Source organism: Sinohyriopsis cumingii, chromosome 4 (genome assembly GCF_028554795.1).
Source record: "Sinohyriopsis cumingii isolate HCF-2022 chromosome 4, ASM2855479v2, whole genome shotgun sequence".
In the NCBI taxonomy this organism is placed as follows: domain Eukaryota; kingdom Metazoa; phylum Mollusca; class Bivalvia; order Unionida; family Unionidae; genus Sinohyriopsis; species Sinohyriopsis cumingii.
In genome coordinates this window covers 87,950,683-87,968,380 of record NC_142964.1, presented here as the reverse complement: position 1 = coordinate 87,968,380, position 17,698 = coordinate 87,950,683, and the positions used below count along the sequence as shown (strand labels likewise).

At 36.1% G+C, this 17,698-nt stretch overlaps 1 protein-coding gene across 3 annotated transcripts in view; it reads left to right on the top strand.

Annotated features, from left to right (window-relative positions):
- LOC149801612 (furin-like protease kpc-1) overlaps nt 1–17,698 on the top strand; it is a 237,224-nt gene that overhangs the window by 9,586 nt on the left and 209,940 nt on the right. The window lies entirely within an intron of this gene.

Here is a 17,698-nt window from a genome sequence, read left to right as displayed (position 1 = left end):
GATGAACCATCACTTATCAGTCATTGAGCAAATAATTTCGAGCAGAGCATAGAAATAACTTCATTACTTTGTGGGTCGCCACTAGAAATACCTCAGCATGTCTCTATATTGAGGTTTGGAACCTCATACTCAGGGCAAATTATGTGTGTGTGTGTGATTTAGATTTTTAATGTAGCTTTAACAATTTTCCAGTCATATTGCTATGATTAGAGGGCCTCAAGGGAGAACAGTCCGTGACTAATGAGTCACCCTCTATAAATAAATCGTTATTATTATTATTATTATGTCTGCAGTGTGGCACTTTAAAGTGATGTCTAGCACTGGGGCATCATGCCGCAGACATGTAGCATGATGTCCCACCCATTCACATTATTCTGACACCAGGCCGACCAGACCTAATACTAACCTCCTAATGCTGAGCGCCTAGCGAGGCAGTTGTTAGTACTATTTTTAGAAGTCTTTGGTATGACTCGGCCGGGATTCGAACCCACCAACTCCTGCATCTGGGGCAGATGTTTTTACTCACTAGGCCACTGGAGTGGTTTCAAATTAAGAAGGTAGAACATTTTGACAGAATTCAAGGGAAGGGAGGATACTCCTTAGTGAATGGTTGCTCTACCAGTTCATAGCAGACTCCTAGTTCCAGTTCTGGGGGACCTGTTTTCCACCAAGCTGAATAACAAGCTTCCCTTTTACATTAACCCAGTCTCTGGGCAGTGGATGCTTTTTCAGCCTTACATGTAAATGGAATAGTGTGTTCACTTATACTTTCACACCCTTCAGGATGACCCCACAAGTCCTAGTGGGGCATTCCACAGTTAATTTCTTTCTGCTTACACTCTGTGGCCCCATTGTTTCTGGTTCACTGATCTTGAACTGCTGGCATACCATCCTAGGAGCTTACTATGAGGAGGACCTACTGTCACAACACAGGGGCTCTCTCTTTCACAACATCTTATAGATTCTCTACCATCACGCTTGGCTTATCTCAAATAATCTCTCCGCAAAGAAAAGTTTTTGATCCATGTTGCCAAGTGTATTGTTAAGTTTAGGAGAAGATCTACATCTGAAAATTGGAAATCTTTTGTGATTCATGAAGTGGGAAATGTGTTTCCAAGTACAGTGGTCTGTTTTCTTCTTTTCTTTTTTGAAATGAAACAATGCTCATTTTCTACTATTAAGGACTTCTGTTCAAAATCCCTGCCTGTGGGGTGGATCGTCACTTAGCAGACCTGTTAAAATAATTCAGATTGCAAAGACCAGTGACTCACTCCCTAATGCCTAAATGGAATTTCTCTTGTGATTTGTGGTCTCTAAACACCCTCAGCTCCCAGCTTTATGTAACATTGGGTTAAGCTTTATTTGAGAACCTTACCTTCAAGACAGTTTTCTTGCTTGTCTTAGCATCAGCGAGATGAAGGAGTGAGCTTCATGTCCTGTGCACAGAATGGAGCTGTATCAGGTCCAGTGAGAATTATGAGTCAGTTTCTTTCCTTTGTCATTCAGGTTTTCTAGCCAAAAACTAGTTGCTTTCATTGCTCCTCTCCTGATTAAGATCACTAGTCTCAGCCTTATCTGTGCTGGGGATGACCAAGATAGACTTCTGTGTCCATTAGAGCTCTTTGGTTTTACTTGGCAGCCTCTAAAGAGAGAAGGAAGGGTTTCAAGAGAATTTACCAGTCCCTTACTTATATGGACCTGTTTTTGTGGGGTTTGAGCCAGTGCTGCCTTGTGGGTCTGTCTGACTCGTTTGTCTTTGGAGGATGTGATGAAACCTGTGTTTTGGCATTGTGATGCACCTTTCTCCTCCTTTTACCTTTGCTTAGTAGACCACCAGCATGAAGGCATTTTCTCATTGGGCCTAATTATCCTCACTAAAAATGTGGTCCTTGCAGATTCCATTCCACATTAGTCTCCTGCTCTTCTGTGATGGTGAGTATTCCTTGTGTTTGTTTTTTGTTTATCTGATGTATGATCATCAGCCTCCCACCAAACTGATAAATTCAGTTATACAATATCAACAGGTATGCTATTAGTGATATTCAAATGTAGTAGGGGTGGTAAACTAATTTTAATGGTGTAATATTTAGCTGTTGCTATTGCCATATTCCCTCTAGCACTGCACTGCTGTCCCACTTATTCTGCTCCTAGAAATATTAAAGAGACTGGCATGCCTGTCCAGTATGTGTTGGGTTCACATACAGGGGTGGTCTAGTATTCTGAAAGCTCCTGGTTCATCTTAAAGAAGGATTAAATTTTCTTCATTTGGTCTGACTATTTTTCAACCAGCGAAGTACAAGATATGCAATAGCAACAGGTATTACATCATGTAATATATACCGTAAGCTATCTACCTTTATAGCAGTGGATTACCTCCCATGATTAGGTATTTTATTTTACAGTATACATGTATATCTCATTGAGCATTTTTATGAATTTAAACCGAGTGGAAAGAAATAGTTTTCATTGACTTGCTATAATAATGTGTATTTATGAAAAACAATCACATAGTGTTTTTTTATCTTAAGTATTGTCAGATAAAAATAAATTAAGAATTTGTGTCTTTATTATAAAATAAATGTACCAGTGATGTGTAAGTAATTCATTGATTGAAATGGAAATGACCTACATGATGCTAAAAGAGCCAGTATTATTCACCCAGTGTTGATGGCTTTGTTTGGTAGGATCTTGGGGCATTCTTAAAGGAATCAAGAAAGGTTCACAGATTGAGGACCGCTCCAGTGGCCTAGTGGTTAAGAGCATCCACCTCGGATGCATTGGGTTTGCAAGTTCAAACCCTGGCTGAGTCATACCAAAGACTTACAAAAATGGTACTAACAGCTGCCTCGCTTGGTGCTCAGCATTAAGAGGTTAGTGTTTAGACTGGTTGGCCTGGTGTCAGAATAATGTGACTGGGTAGGACATCGTGCTACATGTCTGCAGCAGGATGCCCCAGTGGTAGACATCACTATAAACTGTCACACTGCAGACATCGTAGCGATATGACTGAAAAATTGTTACAGCTATGTTAAAAATCTAAATCACACACACACACACACACAGACTGAGGATCTTACATTAATGTTCATTTCAAATGAAATTGATGAAATAGATAATTTCTATCTTTTGGAAGCCTGCAATTAACACAAATGCAAGATTGTTTAAACATTTGATGAAAGTAATGATTTATTTTAAGAAACTGCAGATTAGTTTAGTTGTTGTTGTTGTAAGGTTTAACACCATTTTTCAGCACACAATAAATTGTACATGGCGGCCAGTATTACTGGTGGAGGAAGAAACCTGGTAATCCCCGGAAAGAACCACTGACCCTTGAGAAGCTACTGGCAAGCTTTTTCACATAACCACATTGGCCGAATCCTAGACTCGAACCCACATAGACAGAGGTGAGATGGCAGTGATCCGTAATGGAGAGTGCTTTAGACCACTCTGCGACTCGGGGCCCCGCAGATTAGTTTAGTGAATAACTTCAAAATACATTTGCCTGACATGATGTTATAACATCATTTGTGATGTCATTAATAACATTGTTGATTGTAGAAAAAAGTCATTTATGGACTTAATAATCAAAATAAAACATTAGTCATGTGGTATATGTGTCTTTGAATCTATTGCAGATGTAAACAGTTGGTATCAGTTAGCACTTTAGTAAACACAGAAATGGCAAGGTGATCCTACCATCATATGCAGCTTTTTATTTATTCACAAGGTTAGGGCTTCATTAAGGAAAGGCTAGAGAGGTCTTGATAGCCTTCCAGATATGAAAAAACATGGCATTGTCAATCATGAAGATACTTGCACAGTTTGAAGGTATAAGTAACTTTGGTTATTATAAAAATAATAAAAGGTCATGGAGCCATTATTAACCCAGTTTATCCCCCAGTGGTGTAAAATTGAGGGTCACAAAAACTCCTTGGTATCAGAACTGGGGGTCCAGTGAAAAATGTGGGGGTCAAGAATGTATTGACAACATTTTCATTTGACCCGTACTTTTTCAGCTTGAAACAGGAAATTGGCACTTGTACTATATTCTCTCTCTCTCTCTCTCTCTCTCTGATTGAATAGATTCAAGTTTTATTCAACATTGACCATGTGATAAGATTTCAGACACTTTGGTGAAATGAAGCCAGGTTTCTCAGTTGTAAAACTTATGTGTCCTCTAAATCTTATATTAAACTTTTTTCTTCTAATTTTAAAGGCTACATTTGTACATTTCAAGCAACATTTCCAAGTCACGAGCAACATTTGTTACAGAAATGTGATGGAAAGTTTTATGACGAAATGGAACAAGATTTCATTTTCTTAAAACATGAGGGTCCACTATAATTTTGGCCCTGCCCAACAAGGTCAGCAGACTATTACAGTAATCCTGTTCATGGATCTGTCAGTCCTTTTAACCATCAACAATTGGTTTAAACAAAATAGATTTACTGGGAATTTTTTTTATTTTATAAAATTTGGTGTATATGCAGCTTTATTTTTTGATGAGACTTCAAAACAGTTTCCTTCTATGCCATCATTTAGTGGACATGTTGCCCCTGGTTTCCACAGCATACATGTCTATTTACTGGATTTGTTGGATTTGAACCACATTTCACATATTTAATGGAGAGGAAGTAACACATCAGCAGTTACCAGTATCTAGTTTCTATTTTACAAGTTGGGGTTGAGAATTTGGAAAACATAAATATCAGGGACAGTTTGTGGGATTTAGGAAGGCAGTGGAAAATTTAGGTAACAGGGTCATCATTGTGACAAATCTGGGTAACTGGGTCATATTTTTAATGCTGTTTCAGCACCATTTTTTTGGTATGATCTGATGGGGGAGGGGGCCTGCCCTTCATGTATATAGGGTTAAGCCAGTCATTTTGCATGTAAGGGAATATATGTAGAATATAGAATAGACAGAGATGGAATGGGAACTTAATAGAGAAACTTCATAAAGGGCTTATTAGAAGATCATAGAGAAAGAGACAATTTAGAGAGACATAATAGATATAGGTGTATATAATGGTGATATAGATATTAGAGCAGACAATATATCAGGAAACCTTGTAGCTAAACTGTATTGTAAAACTTTGGGTGGGGGTAATAGAACTTTAGTATGTGTATATCTAGATATAAACAGTAGTTTGCCAAAATGACATAGTATTTTGAATATTATATCATTGAGCTTCCCTTACCCAGAAACCAGAAGTGATAGAATACCTAAAGGGTCAGATATTGAGATCTTTGGATGAGTTTGATAATGAGTGAGATCTAAGCATATTAATGAGGCAATCTTGCATATGATTGCCTAAGTTAGTTTCCCCTCTGGATGCGTATTTTTGATCCAGTTATTGAATAGATGATTAATATTTGATTTTATGTTCATGATCTCCATTGAATTTAATGATGAGTGAGATAGATGCATAATAATAGGTGATCCTGCAGCTGATTGACTGAGCATGCTATGAATCTGAAGGCAAGATTTATGATTCAATTTGGATCAAACTTGGAATATAAGCTTATATTATCAAGAACTTGCACATGTCAGTAACTTGCTTCAGAAACACATTTTAATGAGGTGATCTTGTATCAGCTTGGCTGAACTTTTTGCCACTTGAGAGACTGTACTTCTAATCCAAATTTGCGTAAACTTACATAAAAATCTTCCAGGTCTTAGAGGCATACAATTATGAGTAAGATCAATGCAGATTGATGAGGTGATTTTGCATGAAATTGGCTGGGCTTGTTAGCACTTTGTGACTGTTTCTGATGAGATTTTTGTCAGGCTTGGTAAAAATGATTATATTCTCAGGATATCCAATGAATTGTATTATGAGAAAAATCTGAGCATATTAATAAAACTTATGTGGTTAGAAATTGTGCTCATTTTGTATGCAATGTAATCAGTTTGTTTTCCTTTTTTTAAAATAACTCTTTAAATAACTCTTTTCTATTTTAAGCAAATGAAATAACCAAAGAGAAATCTTCACATGCTTGGGGTTATGCAGACTTCTTCCCTTTTTTTTAGGATTTTACTCTATACCAGGGCAGATCATTTTAGTTTGCCAGGTTTTACTCAGATCAGATCTAGAGTTCTTTTCTCATGATGATTTGCAACTTGTTGATGAGGGTGAGATAAGTACCAGATTTGAGTTGCACTTTGATGGCAGCTGGTCCTTGTCTGGCATGGTACTGTCAGTCATGCTTGGTTGCCTCACCCCTGCTAACCCTCTCCTGTCTCTACTTTCTGTACTTGACCTAGCTTTTGGCCAGACTCACAGATGATAATAACAACATGATGCAGCTTACAGCAGTTGGCTATTAGCATAAAGGGATTTGGGAGGAAGTTGTAATTGTAAACTTTAAAGGCACTTCAGCACAATAGTGGCTATATGGTGAAATAGAAAAACACTGATACTGTTATTATGAAGAGCTTAGCCAAAATGTATGAAACTTAGAATCTTATGTCCACATCTGTAAATGAAAGACCTACATAACCTAACTCAGAAAGTGTTGTAATTTACAACCAATGGAAAAATTCTTTGAACAGTTAAAAAGAAGGAACTAGAAACCTGTAACAAAATAGTCCATTATCTTTGAGTTTTAATTTCTTCTTGTCAAAGTTCATCTTCTCTAACCATGCATACAGACAAGCTCTGCTCTGTACCAGTTGAACTACCAATGGCTCCTTAATCACAGATCTTATGTTGAGCTTAAAGCTGTTTCATGATATTGGTACCCTTTTTTTAAATACAATACCATTATGATAATATCATGATGTTAATACAGTTGTCTGTCCAAGTCAAGTGCCATATGGTCATTATTACAGCTTGCCTAAATTTCGATTGTCCCTGTGTCTTTGCCATAAGGCTTGGCAAGCGAGCTCTTGGTATGACCCTGCATCAGTTGCTTGTTGTGCTTCCAATGACAATTGCAATTTTCAGCTTCCTCTCAAAAACCAAAAGACCATTTTCAACAAAATTTGGCACAAAACATTCTGGCATGATGGCCTTTCATTTTTATACAAATGTTGGCCCAGACAGTCATCGGTAAAGTCAAAACTTTCTGCTGCACACAGGATACTGCTCTACACAGGCTCACCTTCTAATAGTGGTTTTCCAACAAATACCAAATATTATTATTATTATTATTATTATTATTATTATTATTATTATTATTATTATTAATAATATTATTATTACATCATCAAGGTTAGTTTATGTGCACTGTACAACAAAATTACAATTATGGGTGTATGTTGTTCTCTCCCAAATTAATGTTCTGCACAAGATAACATTCATCCAATAAATGAAATCATAACTGGCTTTAAAAAAAAAGCACAGATCTTAGTTTGCTCATGCTATACAAACAATATCTGGATTAGTTAGTTGCTGTACTCATAAAGACAGTCAGCTTACTCACAAGACAGTTAGCTTATGTGAGAAGCCTGTGATCAGAAATCAGAAGAAGCCTTATACGAATATGTGTTGTGACCCATGAACCGAAACTTCACCTGTCTTTACAGACACATTTTAAAATTGACTGACATGTCTTTAATGAAAAGGGATGTAACTCTTGTTTCTTTTCAAAGAGGAACTTTTTTCTTCAGGGACAGCTTTAATTCACATAAAATAGATGAAGATATCTAACTATGCTTTGTCACACTGGCACAGGTGACTTCTGTTTTTGCTGTGATAACACTTTTCCCACTATGCAGTAAATGAATTACTTTGACCACTATCCTAATGATAAAAACTGACTTGTTTTCAAATCGGACATGTTGACACCTTCAAGTTACACTATCAGTGTGACTGGATATATGAATACCAGTTTGCACATTGATTCACATGATATTCCTTTATCTAAACTATGCCTTCTTGATGAAGCAAAAAGATCATTTGGCATATCAGGGCATAACTACCTTTCAGGTTGACACAAATGTTGCAAATTGATCATCAAATATGGCCACCATTACTAACAATACAAACATCCTTATAAAGAGTTCTTCTAAAAATGAACCACTGAACAGGATGTGACCAAATTTGCCAAAAGCATCCAGACATTAAGGACTTTTAAATTTATACAAATGATGCTGATCTGCCAACAGATATGGCTGACGTTTATAAAAATTATAATTTTTTTTATCCTTTTCTAAAAGAACAGCAAGCAATCCAGGCATTAAAGCCTTGCAAGATTGGATAAGTGATGTTGATGTGATGTCAGGTAATGGTGAATACAAAAAGGGAAACATTGAAAGATTTGTGTCATAACATATGCAGTCAATGGAATTCAAAGCTATTGCATTCGGCTTTATCCAGATTTCAGCTAGGTGAGTGATGTGAAGCTTGCTAGGGCCTCTTGTTTTTTAAGGTTTTTTTTTTATAACTAAACTTCATGACCTTGATTTGTTGGTATTTGTTTAGTAAAGTAATAGGAATTCAGATTATGTAAAATCCAGGAACATTGAAAAGGTGATTTTCGAGATTTTAAGAAAAGAGGTTTTGAGACATTTTCAGAGTGTAATTATCATATAGTACTCCATAGCATCAAATCCAGAATTCATTATGTGTGACAATTTGTGTGTATTGATTTTGTTTAATCCGTTGCTCAGTTGCTCAGGATAACTGCAAATCAAAGCTGGGCAAGCAATGGAGTTAAAACCAAGTTAGGTAGTTGTTACTATGCTATGGGTTTACAATAATTGTGTTTTTCAAGTTTCTTGGTTTCCATCTGAACAAAATTGTCAGAATTTGTGACCCAGAATATGTTTTTGTTTACATGCGAAAAAGGCTTCGGACCAGCCAGGAGGAACTTTTGTGCAGATTTATTTCAGTCTGTAGCTCTGTGTGTTGTTTTTTTAAATATATTTTTTTATAACTTTTGATTTAATAATTAAACTTCTCTTTGGTGACATGCACTGAACATGTGTCTAGGGACACTTGCCTGTCTACTATATTGCCACATTTTAATAACTGAGGTCATTGTTAGGGTGCCCCATTGTTATGTGGGGCTTTTATTTGGGTAAATAATAACATCTGAAATTAATGTATATAATAACAGAGATTTGAGCAGAGATATAGAACAAAACAACTTGAGCCCCCGTATGTAAAATATAAAAATTTAAATTATTACATAGACAAAATAAAATTGAACAAGATATTTGAATGATGCATTTTCTCATAGAAATAAAATTACCAAATTTATAAGAAATGCAATTAGCCATTCAGTTATGCTGATTCAACAAATTTCATCATAGAATCTAGTCGATGAACTTATTTTGCTCAGTGTACCTGCATAACCTTGGTGCTTCCAGCCCTTTAAAATTCAATGTTGGTGACGTATCAGAGTTGCTGTATTCATTTTCTATCTCCCCAATCTCTCAGAGTCATCAACCATAACTTGGTTGTAAGCTGTCTTTTCCCACTGTGTGGTGCACATATGGAGCTATTTCCCCTTTAAATAAATACATAAATATGCAACCTAAATAGGTGTCAGGCTTTTTTGCTTCTCGGATCGAACAGGTGTTTGCCATTCTTGTTGCGTCAGATATCGTTTTATCATAATTCAACAGAAACTAAGGCTAAAATGGGTCAGTTTTTAACCTTACGCTGATACAAACAACCCTATTATGATAAGCTTAATGTCTTTCAGTAGCAATTAGCATATTATTTAAGACCATTAAATGCACACATTCTCAGCATGAAATTCCCATTACATACAAATAGTAAATTCAAACAAATTCTTAACAAGGAAATATTATACAAGATTGTTAGAATACATGAGTTATATAACATTCAAGACCAGTGAATGCAAACAAGTTCTGAAGTCAATGAAAATTGATATATGAATTTAAAATGAATACTGTACATGCAACAAATAATTACAAGCTTGTATCAATGAATGCATTGTATGCAAATACATGTAAGAGCAACCTTGTGCTTCCTGAGTCTTGCTTTCTTTTCTCTAAAGCCAAGTCTCTCTTTTCCTTGTCCCTCAATTTCCAGACAACAGTTCCTTGGACAGTTTATATGAGAAATACTTGTTATTTCCTGAAGTCAGATTCATGGCATCCCACTGAAACATTGACTAATTTCATGAGTGAAATTACTTAAAACATTGAATTTCATCAAGGAAACACACTCCTCATTTTTCTTAGCCAATCAAGACCCCTCATTTAGTTTAGCCAAACAGGATTAACTTTCTCTAATGTACAGAAATTTAATGTACTCATTAAAGCTAGAATAAGTTTCTCTATTCTGCCTTAAGAACTTGACTATTTCTGGAAAAACTCGTTTTATGACACCTGTTTCAAATGGCACAAAGTTATCTCTGTTTTGTCTCCATGTTGTCGTTTACCTGTTTCTAAACTCCAAGTTAATATCTATCTGACCATTGTCCCAGCAGATTCTAATTAACAGTCAATCGTGCCCACAAACAAGAGCATACATCCATCTCAGGCTAGCAATTTATTGCAGGTTGAGCCCATATGTCAAAATTAATTGTTGCTCGTCATGCTGACTGTGACAGGATTGACTCCTGTATGTGTTGGAATAACATTTTTCTTCAAAATTCACTCCATTTCTGTTACATTAGGCCCAGTTAAACCACTCTAGTGGTGTAATTGATTAGAGCATCTGCCTCAGATGTGGGAGGTCGCGTTTTCAAATGCTGGCCGAGTCATACTAAAGACTTATAAAACTGGTACATGCAACTGCCTTGCTTGGTGCTCAGCATTAAGAGGTTAGTGTTAGGTCTGGTCAGGTTAATGTGACTGGGTGTTACATTTCTGCAGCATTGATGCCCCAGTTCTAGACACCACTATAAACTGCCACACAATTTTTAAAGCTACATTAAAAATATAAAAAAAACACAAACATATAAGGCCCAGATAAACTTTAGTCCCATCACTCAATTGATGTCTGGGATTATACTGGATATAAAGCAAGTGCCAAAGTCATGTGACCTCCGTCATCCACTAAATTCAAATTTAACAGTAGAGGGAAAGTCTGACATTGTATTTTCCATTTGTGCATTTTTAATTTGCATCGATTTGTGAGGCATCACATCTGCTAGAATTATAAGGTCTAAGAATTGTCAATGAACTGTACATGTGAAGCATTGAAACAATATCTTGTCAATGTACAGAAATGTCTACAATGAGAATATACACATGTATATGATAATACATGTGACCTCGATAGAGGATATGAAAATGCAAATAAAACTTGATAACCTTTAGAATTGTTGGCTGAACACCATGACAGGTTTCTGTATATAAATTTATGGACATTTCCCAACATTTTTCCAGCCTCATGGAAGTTGTCCAGCCTGTCCATTGACAGTGTGAAAAATGTTGATCTTTTTCCATGGACAGGATGGAAACTGTTCAGCATATCACATGGATAACACAGGCATTTTCCAGCTTCTCTTTTCTATGTCTTCAATGGAATGAGGGTGGAACATTGTCCAGTAACTCCAGCCTTTATTGAAAAAAATGAAATATGTATGGAAAACATGGAACTTGTGCTTTGATAGTATGTCATCATTGTAAATCTGATTTGGATCAATACTTCTTGCATGTTCAGTCCTGTCTTTCATATTTACTTTGGCTTTGTGGTAGGAAGATTTGGGAATATAAAAGAATTTTGTCAATATACTGTTAAAACATTTTCTTTGCTTTTGGTCTCTGAATACTTGAATGCAGTTCCTGATATGCAAGAAATGTTTTTAATGCATCTTGAGTGAGAACTTCATGTAAGTGTGCATTTCTTGAATATCAGTACATCACAGGTAACAGCTAATTTGGACTGCATAGTATCTTCTTTAGACCACCGAGTACCTCCATATGGTTTTGCTCAGCGAGCTTGACAACATTATCTTATCTTTTTTTCAGTTGCATTTTTGTTCTGGAATTGTAGCCATGGATTGTGCATTAAATATTTTTACAGAGTCAAAATTTTATCTGAATTTGTGAATAAGTAGACTAGCAAGTTGAATATTAGTGAAGAAAATGTGTCTAATCCTTTCTTTAAAATAATTTTACTTATACTTGTATATACTCTTTCAAGTCCAACTGCAAACAAGATAGGCCCTAAGCTGGCATCACATAATGTGCTGCCAGATCAGGGTCTATGTTGTTTGTTCTACTGATTACTGCTCACAAATTGCATAGAGCTAGATCTGCTGGCAGATCACATGTATGTGAAGGCATCCAGGCCTGTGCAGTTGGAGTTGACTTATTAGCTAGTATGTACAGTATGTCTTGAGATATTTTGCTCAGTTTTCTCTGATTTCAGTATAATCTTGATCATTGGCTCAAACCTTGGATTTCTTAAAATGCCTGGCATTTCTTTTAGTCGTATTAATTTATGACACACTGCTGGTCTTTGAGACATTGTAGGATGTCTTTAATTATTATAAACTTTATTGACTTAACTACACAGGTTCAGGTTGTTGAGGCTCGACTGTATTTAGTGGTCTCTCACTATAAGGCTTCTCAGTATAACACAGTCCATGACATAACATTGGTATTGTCAACTGGTTGAATATACAGTGTACCTTGATACAAGGTGACCCCACAACAAAGTACACTTTTATGGCTCTCTTGAAGAGCATTATAGTGAGGGACCACTACCTATATGATTAATACCAAACTTCCTCTCTATTATTCCAATCCAAATGCCTGTTAAAGTCATTTATATCTTAAGCTTTCACACATCTGTTGATGGATAAACTGCATCATGGATAATGTTTGCCATCTTGTTTCTACATGCTCTAATACAACAAAAACAGTACATGGATTGCAAGATAAACCTCAGTTTCTAAATATAAGTGCTGCATTGAATTTTACCCAGCCCATGGGGAATAAAGACAGCTCTGGTCTGTACACAAAGATTTTGCTCAACTTATTTTCCATCCTGATTATATTGTAAGGTGTTGGCAAATTCTTAATTTAGTATGCCACTTGTGTTTGTGTAAACATAATGTTAGGCTAATACACTTCAGTGCTCTGATCTTTTTAACATTGATTGTGGGACCAGTATTTACCTTGTTAAAAGAGAGATACTGCCAGCATTTGCCAAGATACTGCCAGCATTTGCCAATACTAACAATGGAATTACTACAGGTCTTGAGCTCAGCAAAGTGCCTCAGAAGCAGTCTCAGTAATTACTGGTAATAAAAAAGGTAGAAGTATTGGTGTATTGTGAACAAATGCAATTTTCCTTCATGTCAGAAGTAGTAATAATTTCATCATGAAACTAGATTTGTTTACAAGACAACACATTGTTGCTTCATTTGTTTTACAAGACTGAGTTTATACAACTTTTTAACTTCATTATCTGTGATTTATTGGAAATTATTTCTGTGGGTGGGTATTTCCTAAATTAATGGAATTCTTTGGTCGATTTTTTAATAGATTTCTCATTCTTTCAGCCTTAGAGTTAACACAGAAACTATCAACTGCAGTAAATAATTACAAGTAAGCTTGATATTAAAATTGGTGTATGTGTGTGCTTTGGATTTTTAATGTAGCTTCAAAAAAATTTCAGTCATATCACTACAATCTGCAGTGTGCCAGTTTATAGTGATGTCTAGCACTGGGGCATCATGCTGCATGTCACATTATCCTGACATTAGGCCGACCAGTCCTAACACTAACCTCTTAATGCTGAGCGCCAAGCGATGCAGCTGTTAGTACCATTTTTGTAAGTCTTTGGTATGACTCGGCCGGGGATCGAACCCACGACTTTCCGCATCTGTGGCAGATGCTCTAACCACTAGGCCACCGGAGCGGTTGATATTAAAATTGGATGAAAATGATTCTTTGATGTAGGATCAGTGCTGGTCAAAACTTTTTCACTTGTCTTTAACTGATGTTTGCGCAGGTGACTTTTTGTTCTCAAAAATGCCTGGTTGAGATGCCCTTTTGCATATAAAAAGCATGGGAATAATATTGAGCCAGATGTTTCAGCAGGCTTTATATTGTTTGGAAAATGTCTAAAAACATATGACCTTGAAATCATAATTAACAATATTATGATTATCAAACAAAACTGAACAGTTTTGTTTATAGTTTATGATCTTCTGGCTTACGAAAGACAGTAAGAAGTAGGGTTGACATTTATATGTTAATTATATGTAATCACAAGCGAAGATTTAAGGAGAAAACAATGGCAACTGAAAAACCTGCACTTTTTCATTTTGAAGACACCCTTTGTGCTTGTTTGATTCTTGAGTAAACAAGAAAATAAAATACTTAGTACATGTATGTAGTTATGACCCACTAATTGGCTTTTACCATAGCTGTCTTAATCATGCTCAGATTTATTTATCCATTTAGCTTAAAATTACTGGAACTTAATTATTGAAATCTCCAGTGGTCGTCAGTGGATCTTCCAAGCCACATAAAGATGGACCAAATTGGTCTGGGAAGGGAAATATTTATATAGTAGGTGCCATAATATTGATCTGAAACTAAAGTCTCAAGCAGTCAGTTGTAGACCTGTACCAAATAAAATCTATATATGCCATGCAGTCTTTAAAGTAAGGGTCTTTCATGGAAACATTGATCAGCGTTTCTTGGGTTGATATAAAGAGCTTGTAGATGAAAGTGTTTTCTGAAAATCAACCATTAAGAAAAGACAACATGAAACTGTGATTGCCTGATTTTGATCACTGGTGTGTGTGTGTGTGTGTGTGTGTGTGTGTGTGTGTATATATATATATATAGAGAGAGAGAGAGAGAGAGAGAGAGAGAGAGAAATGCGAAAACTGATGAGTGTTGGTCAGAATTCCCCACAAACCTGACCTAGCTTTTATCTTGTACCCATCAACCAGCAGTTATTTTCTGTTTTCCTGAACTAGTTATTCTGTGATGATCTTTCATCATGGCTGCCTTGGTTATTCTGAACAGAAGATCACTACTTATTCCAGGTCAGAGATTATTTTTGTTGTAATACATCTTACTTTGATGTACTGTATTTAATTTGTATTGTGTGCATGACATGCTGATTATGATAAAGAATGTATCTTGAAGAGTTTTGGGTTTGGTACCCAAGGCATATCAACAATGGTTTAGGAATAGTAGAAAGAAAAGAAACTGGACAAACCAATGTCAAATTTGTGATGGTAAAAGAACAACTAATTGACAGATGTTATGTAGCCATGAAGGTTGGTCAAGATTATGGTAACTTTAAACAGCTCATGAAGAATTAAAGAATTGCATCCATGTTGATGTTAAGACCTATCTTGATGAGCAAAAGGTAGAAAATGCTAATTGTACAGCTGAGGATAATTTCTTGACTCACAAAGTTTCTTTTGTTAATAAGTCTTACTCGCGGTAGTATTTTGGTGAAAAAATCATCTCAGTCTTATCAGAGTACCTCCAAATCTCAATTTGGCACAACATTGAAGAACAAAACATCTGATAAGACTTGTCAGAAATCTTTAGCTCTTCTTATGTAAACTTATTGTAAAAAGAAAGGACATGTCATTTCTGATTGGTATAAGTTGAAAAATAAGCAGTAGAATAAAGATTTTCCAAATGCCCTTATTTCAAAGAGTTCATGACAAGCCCAATATAAGTTATATGGGCTTGTTCTGGCATTTGATTCATTTCTAAATTCAAAAACCTGAAGTTGCCTTGGCCTCTCTCAGCCTCTGAAGTGGACTGTGTCATGGTCATGGTTTTGTAATGAAAGCAATACATTAGTAGTGGCAAACAAACTGCAGTCTGTTCTGTTTTGGAGAATTGTGAATCATAGATGTTGAATGGTCTATATCACTTACTGGCGATTAACCAATCCTATCCCAATTAAAATATTAAGGGACACAGACACTTCTCTGAAGGTCTTTTGCTATCAGGTACTTGGTCTTTTTCTGAGGAGTCTTCTTCTAGTGGAGGGTATTCATTTATTACTGGGCAATGACCTAGCTGGAGATAAGGTCTTAGATAATCCACTTGTAACTGACAGAAGTTGATTTCTGATTTATGTCCTGCTTGTGCAGAGCTATTGCAAAAACAGCTCTTGAGAATGATGTTTATCAGGAAAGTATTCCTTAAGCTGACACAGTTAGTGCACTGTGGTTCTGTCTTAACAAAAGAACCATCACTGCTTCATGGACCTATCTCAGTCACTCTTCCTTGGGGAACATCATGAAGGCAGCATTTGGTGTTCCCATACTACTTTCTTCTTATGCCTCTGCTCGTTAGCACAATGCATGAATTTTTTTCTCTGGTGCCCATTGTTGCAGCACAAGCATGCCATCAACAGTTTGGTAAATGAATCTGTCCCTCTAATGGTGAGTACTTTCTGTATTTCTCTGTTTTTTGCTCAGTTTTAAAACATCAACTGTCCAACCTAACTGACAAATTCGGTTACATTGGGTAACATATTGTTAATATTAAAACAGTTTTTTTGTTGGGGGGTAAAACTAATGTTAATTATGTAATACTTACCTGTTGCTAGTACCAGATACCCTCCTAACACCCTCTCTGATCCCCTGGCATGATGCGGTGGATGCACAAGTGCACCAATGTCGTATTGTAAATTCTCCATTTTATGGCAGGACATATTCACATCGAATGGATGCAATTTTTTTAATGAAAAAGTAATAAACTATGGAATAGCAGTAAGTAAGTATTGCATAATTAAAATTAGTTTATCCCCCCCCCCATGCTAAATGGAGAATCTTTTGTGATTGGTGTAATAGAAGATATGTTAGCATTAGCTGTCATCTATGAGGTTGGTGACTGATTATTTCTTCTTTCTTTTTTAAGAGATACAGTGCTCAGTTTCAACTATAAAGGGCTATTGAACAGCCCCCTTTCCAATAGTCAGACTAACATCTATTTCCAACACCGTCATTGTTTTGCAGGATATCATTACTTATTGTTTCATATGGATATCTATCTGATCATCATCATTAACTGGCACTGTAAACTGCCACATTGCAGACATCATAGCAATATGACTGAAAAACTGTTAAAGCTATGTTAAAAATCCCAATCACACACACACTTATTAACTGGCAATGTCTAACCGCAGAATGAATGCTGTGTCTTCTTTGCTTCTGAGGCATTTAAGTGCTGTCAGACCGTTCCAGTATTTTTGGTTGGTTTATGTTCTGCATTTTTATCACAGCAACATTCTTTGAATGTTACATTGTGCTAAGACAGGTTGTTTAAAGAGCCTTGCCAAATGACTACTCAATAGTAGCTGATCCAACAGTGGGAATTAGGCTTACACCCTTCTGGTAAATATATCCAGCGTTTATCCACTGAACAACAAAAGCAGAGAAGATTTCAGGGTGACATGTCAAGTACTTTCCTGTTAGTTCTGCAAATATTGGCATCCAAAGTGGCTAGTTGTTCTGGAGGATAGTTGCTGGCTATTGAAATGTTTTGTTTTTCTTTATGATGTCCTCTTCACCAAGTTGTTAAAGAAATTAGACCAATATTTAAACAACAACACTTCTCAGAATGTCATGCTTTCGGTTCTTGTTGGTGATTGGTTAAGAAAGATTTGGCTGTACATAAACTTGTATGATATTTCTAAGACCTGTAAAATGTATCATTGATGCATGCTGGGAATTGATGTAACAATTAGATGTATGGATGAAGGTATTACATGTTTTACTGGAGACATAATTCTGTTCCAATTTGAAGTAACTTGAACTGTTCAAAAGAAAT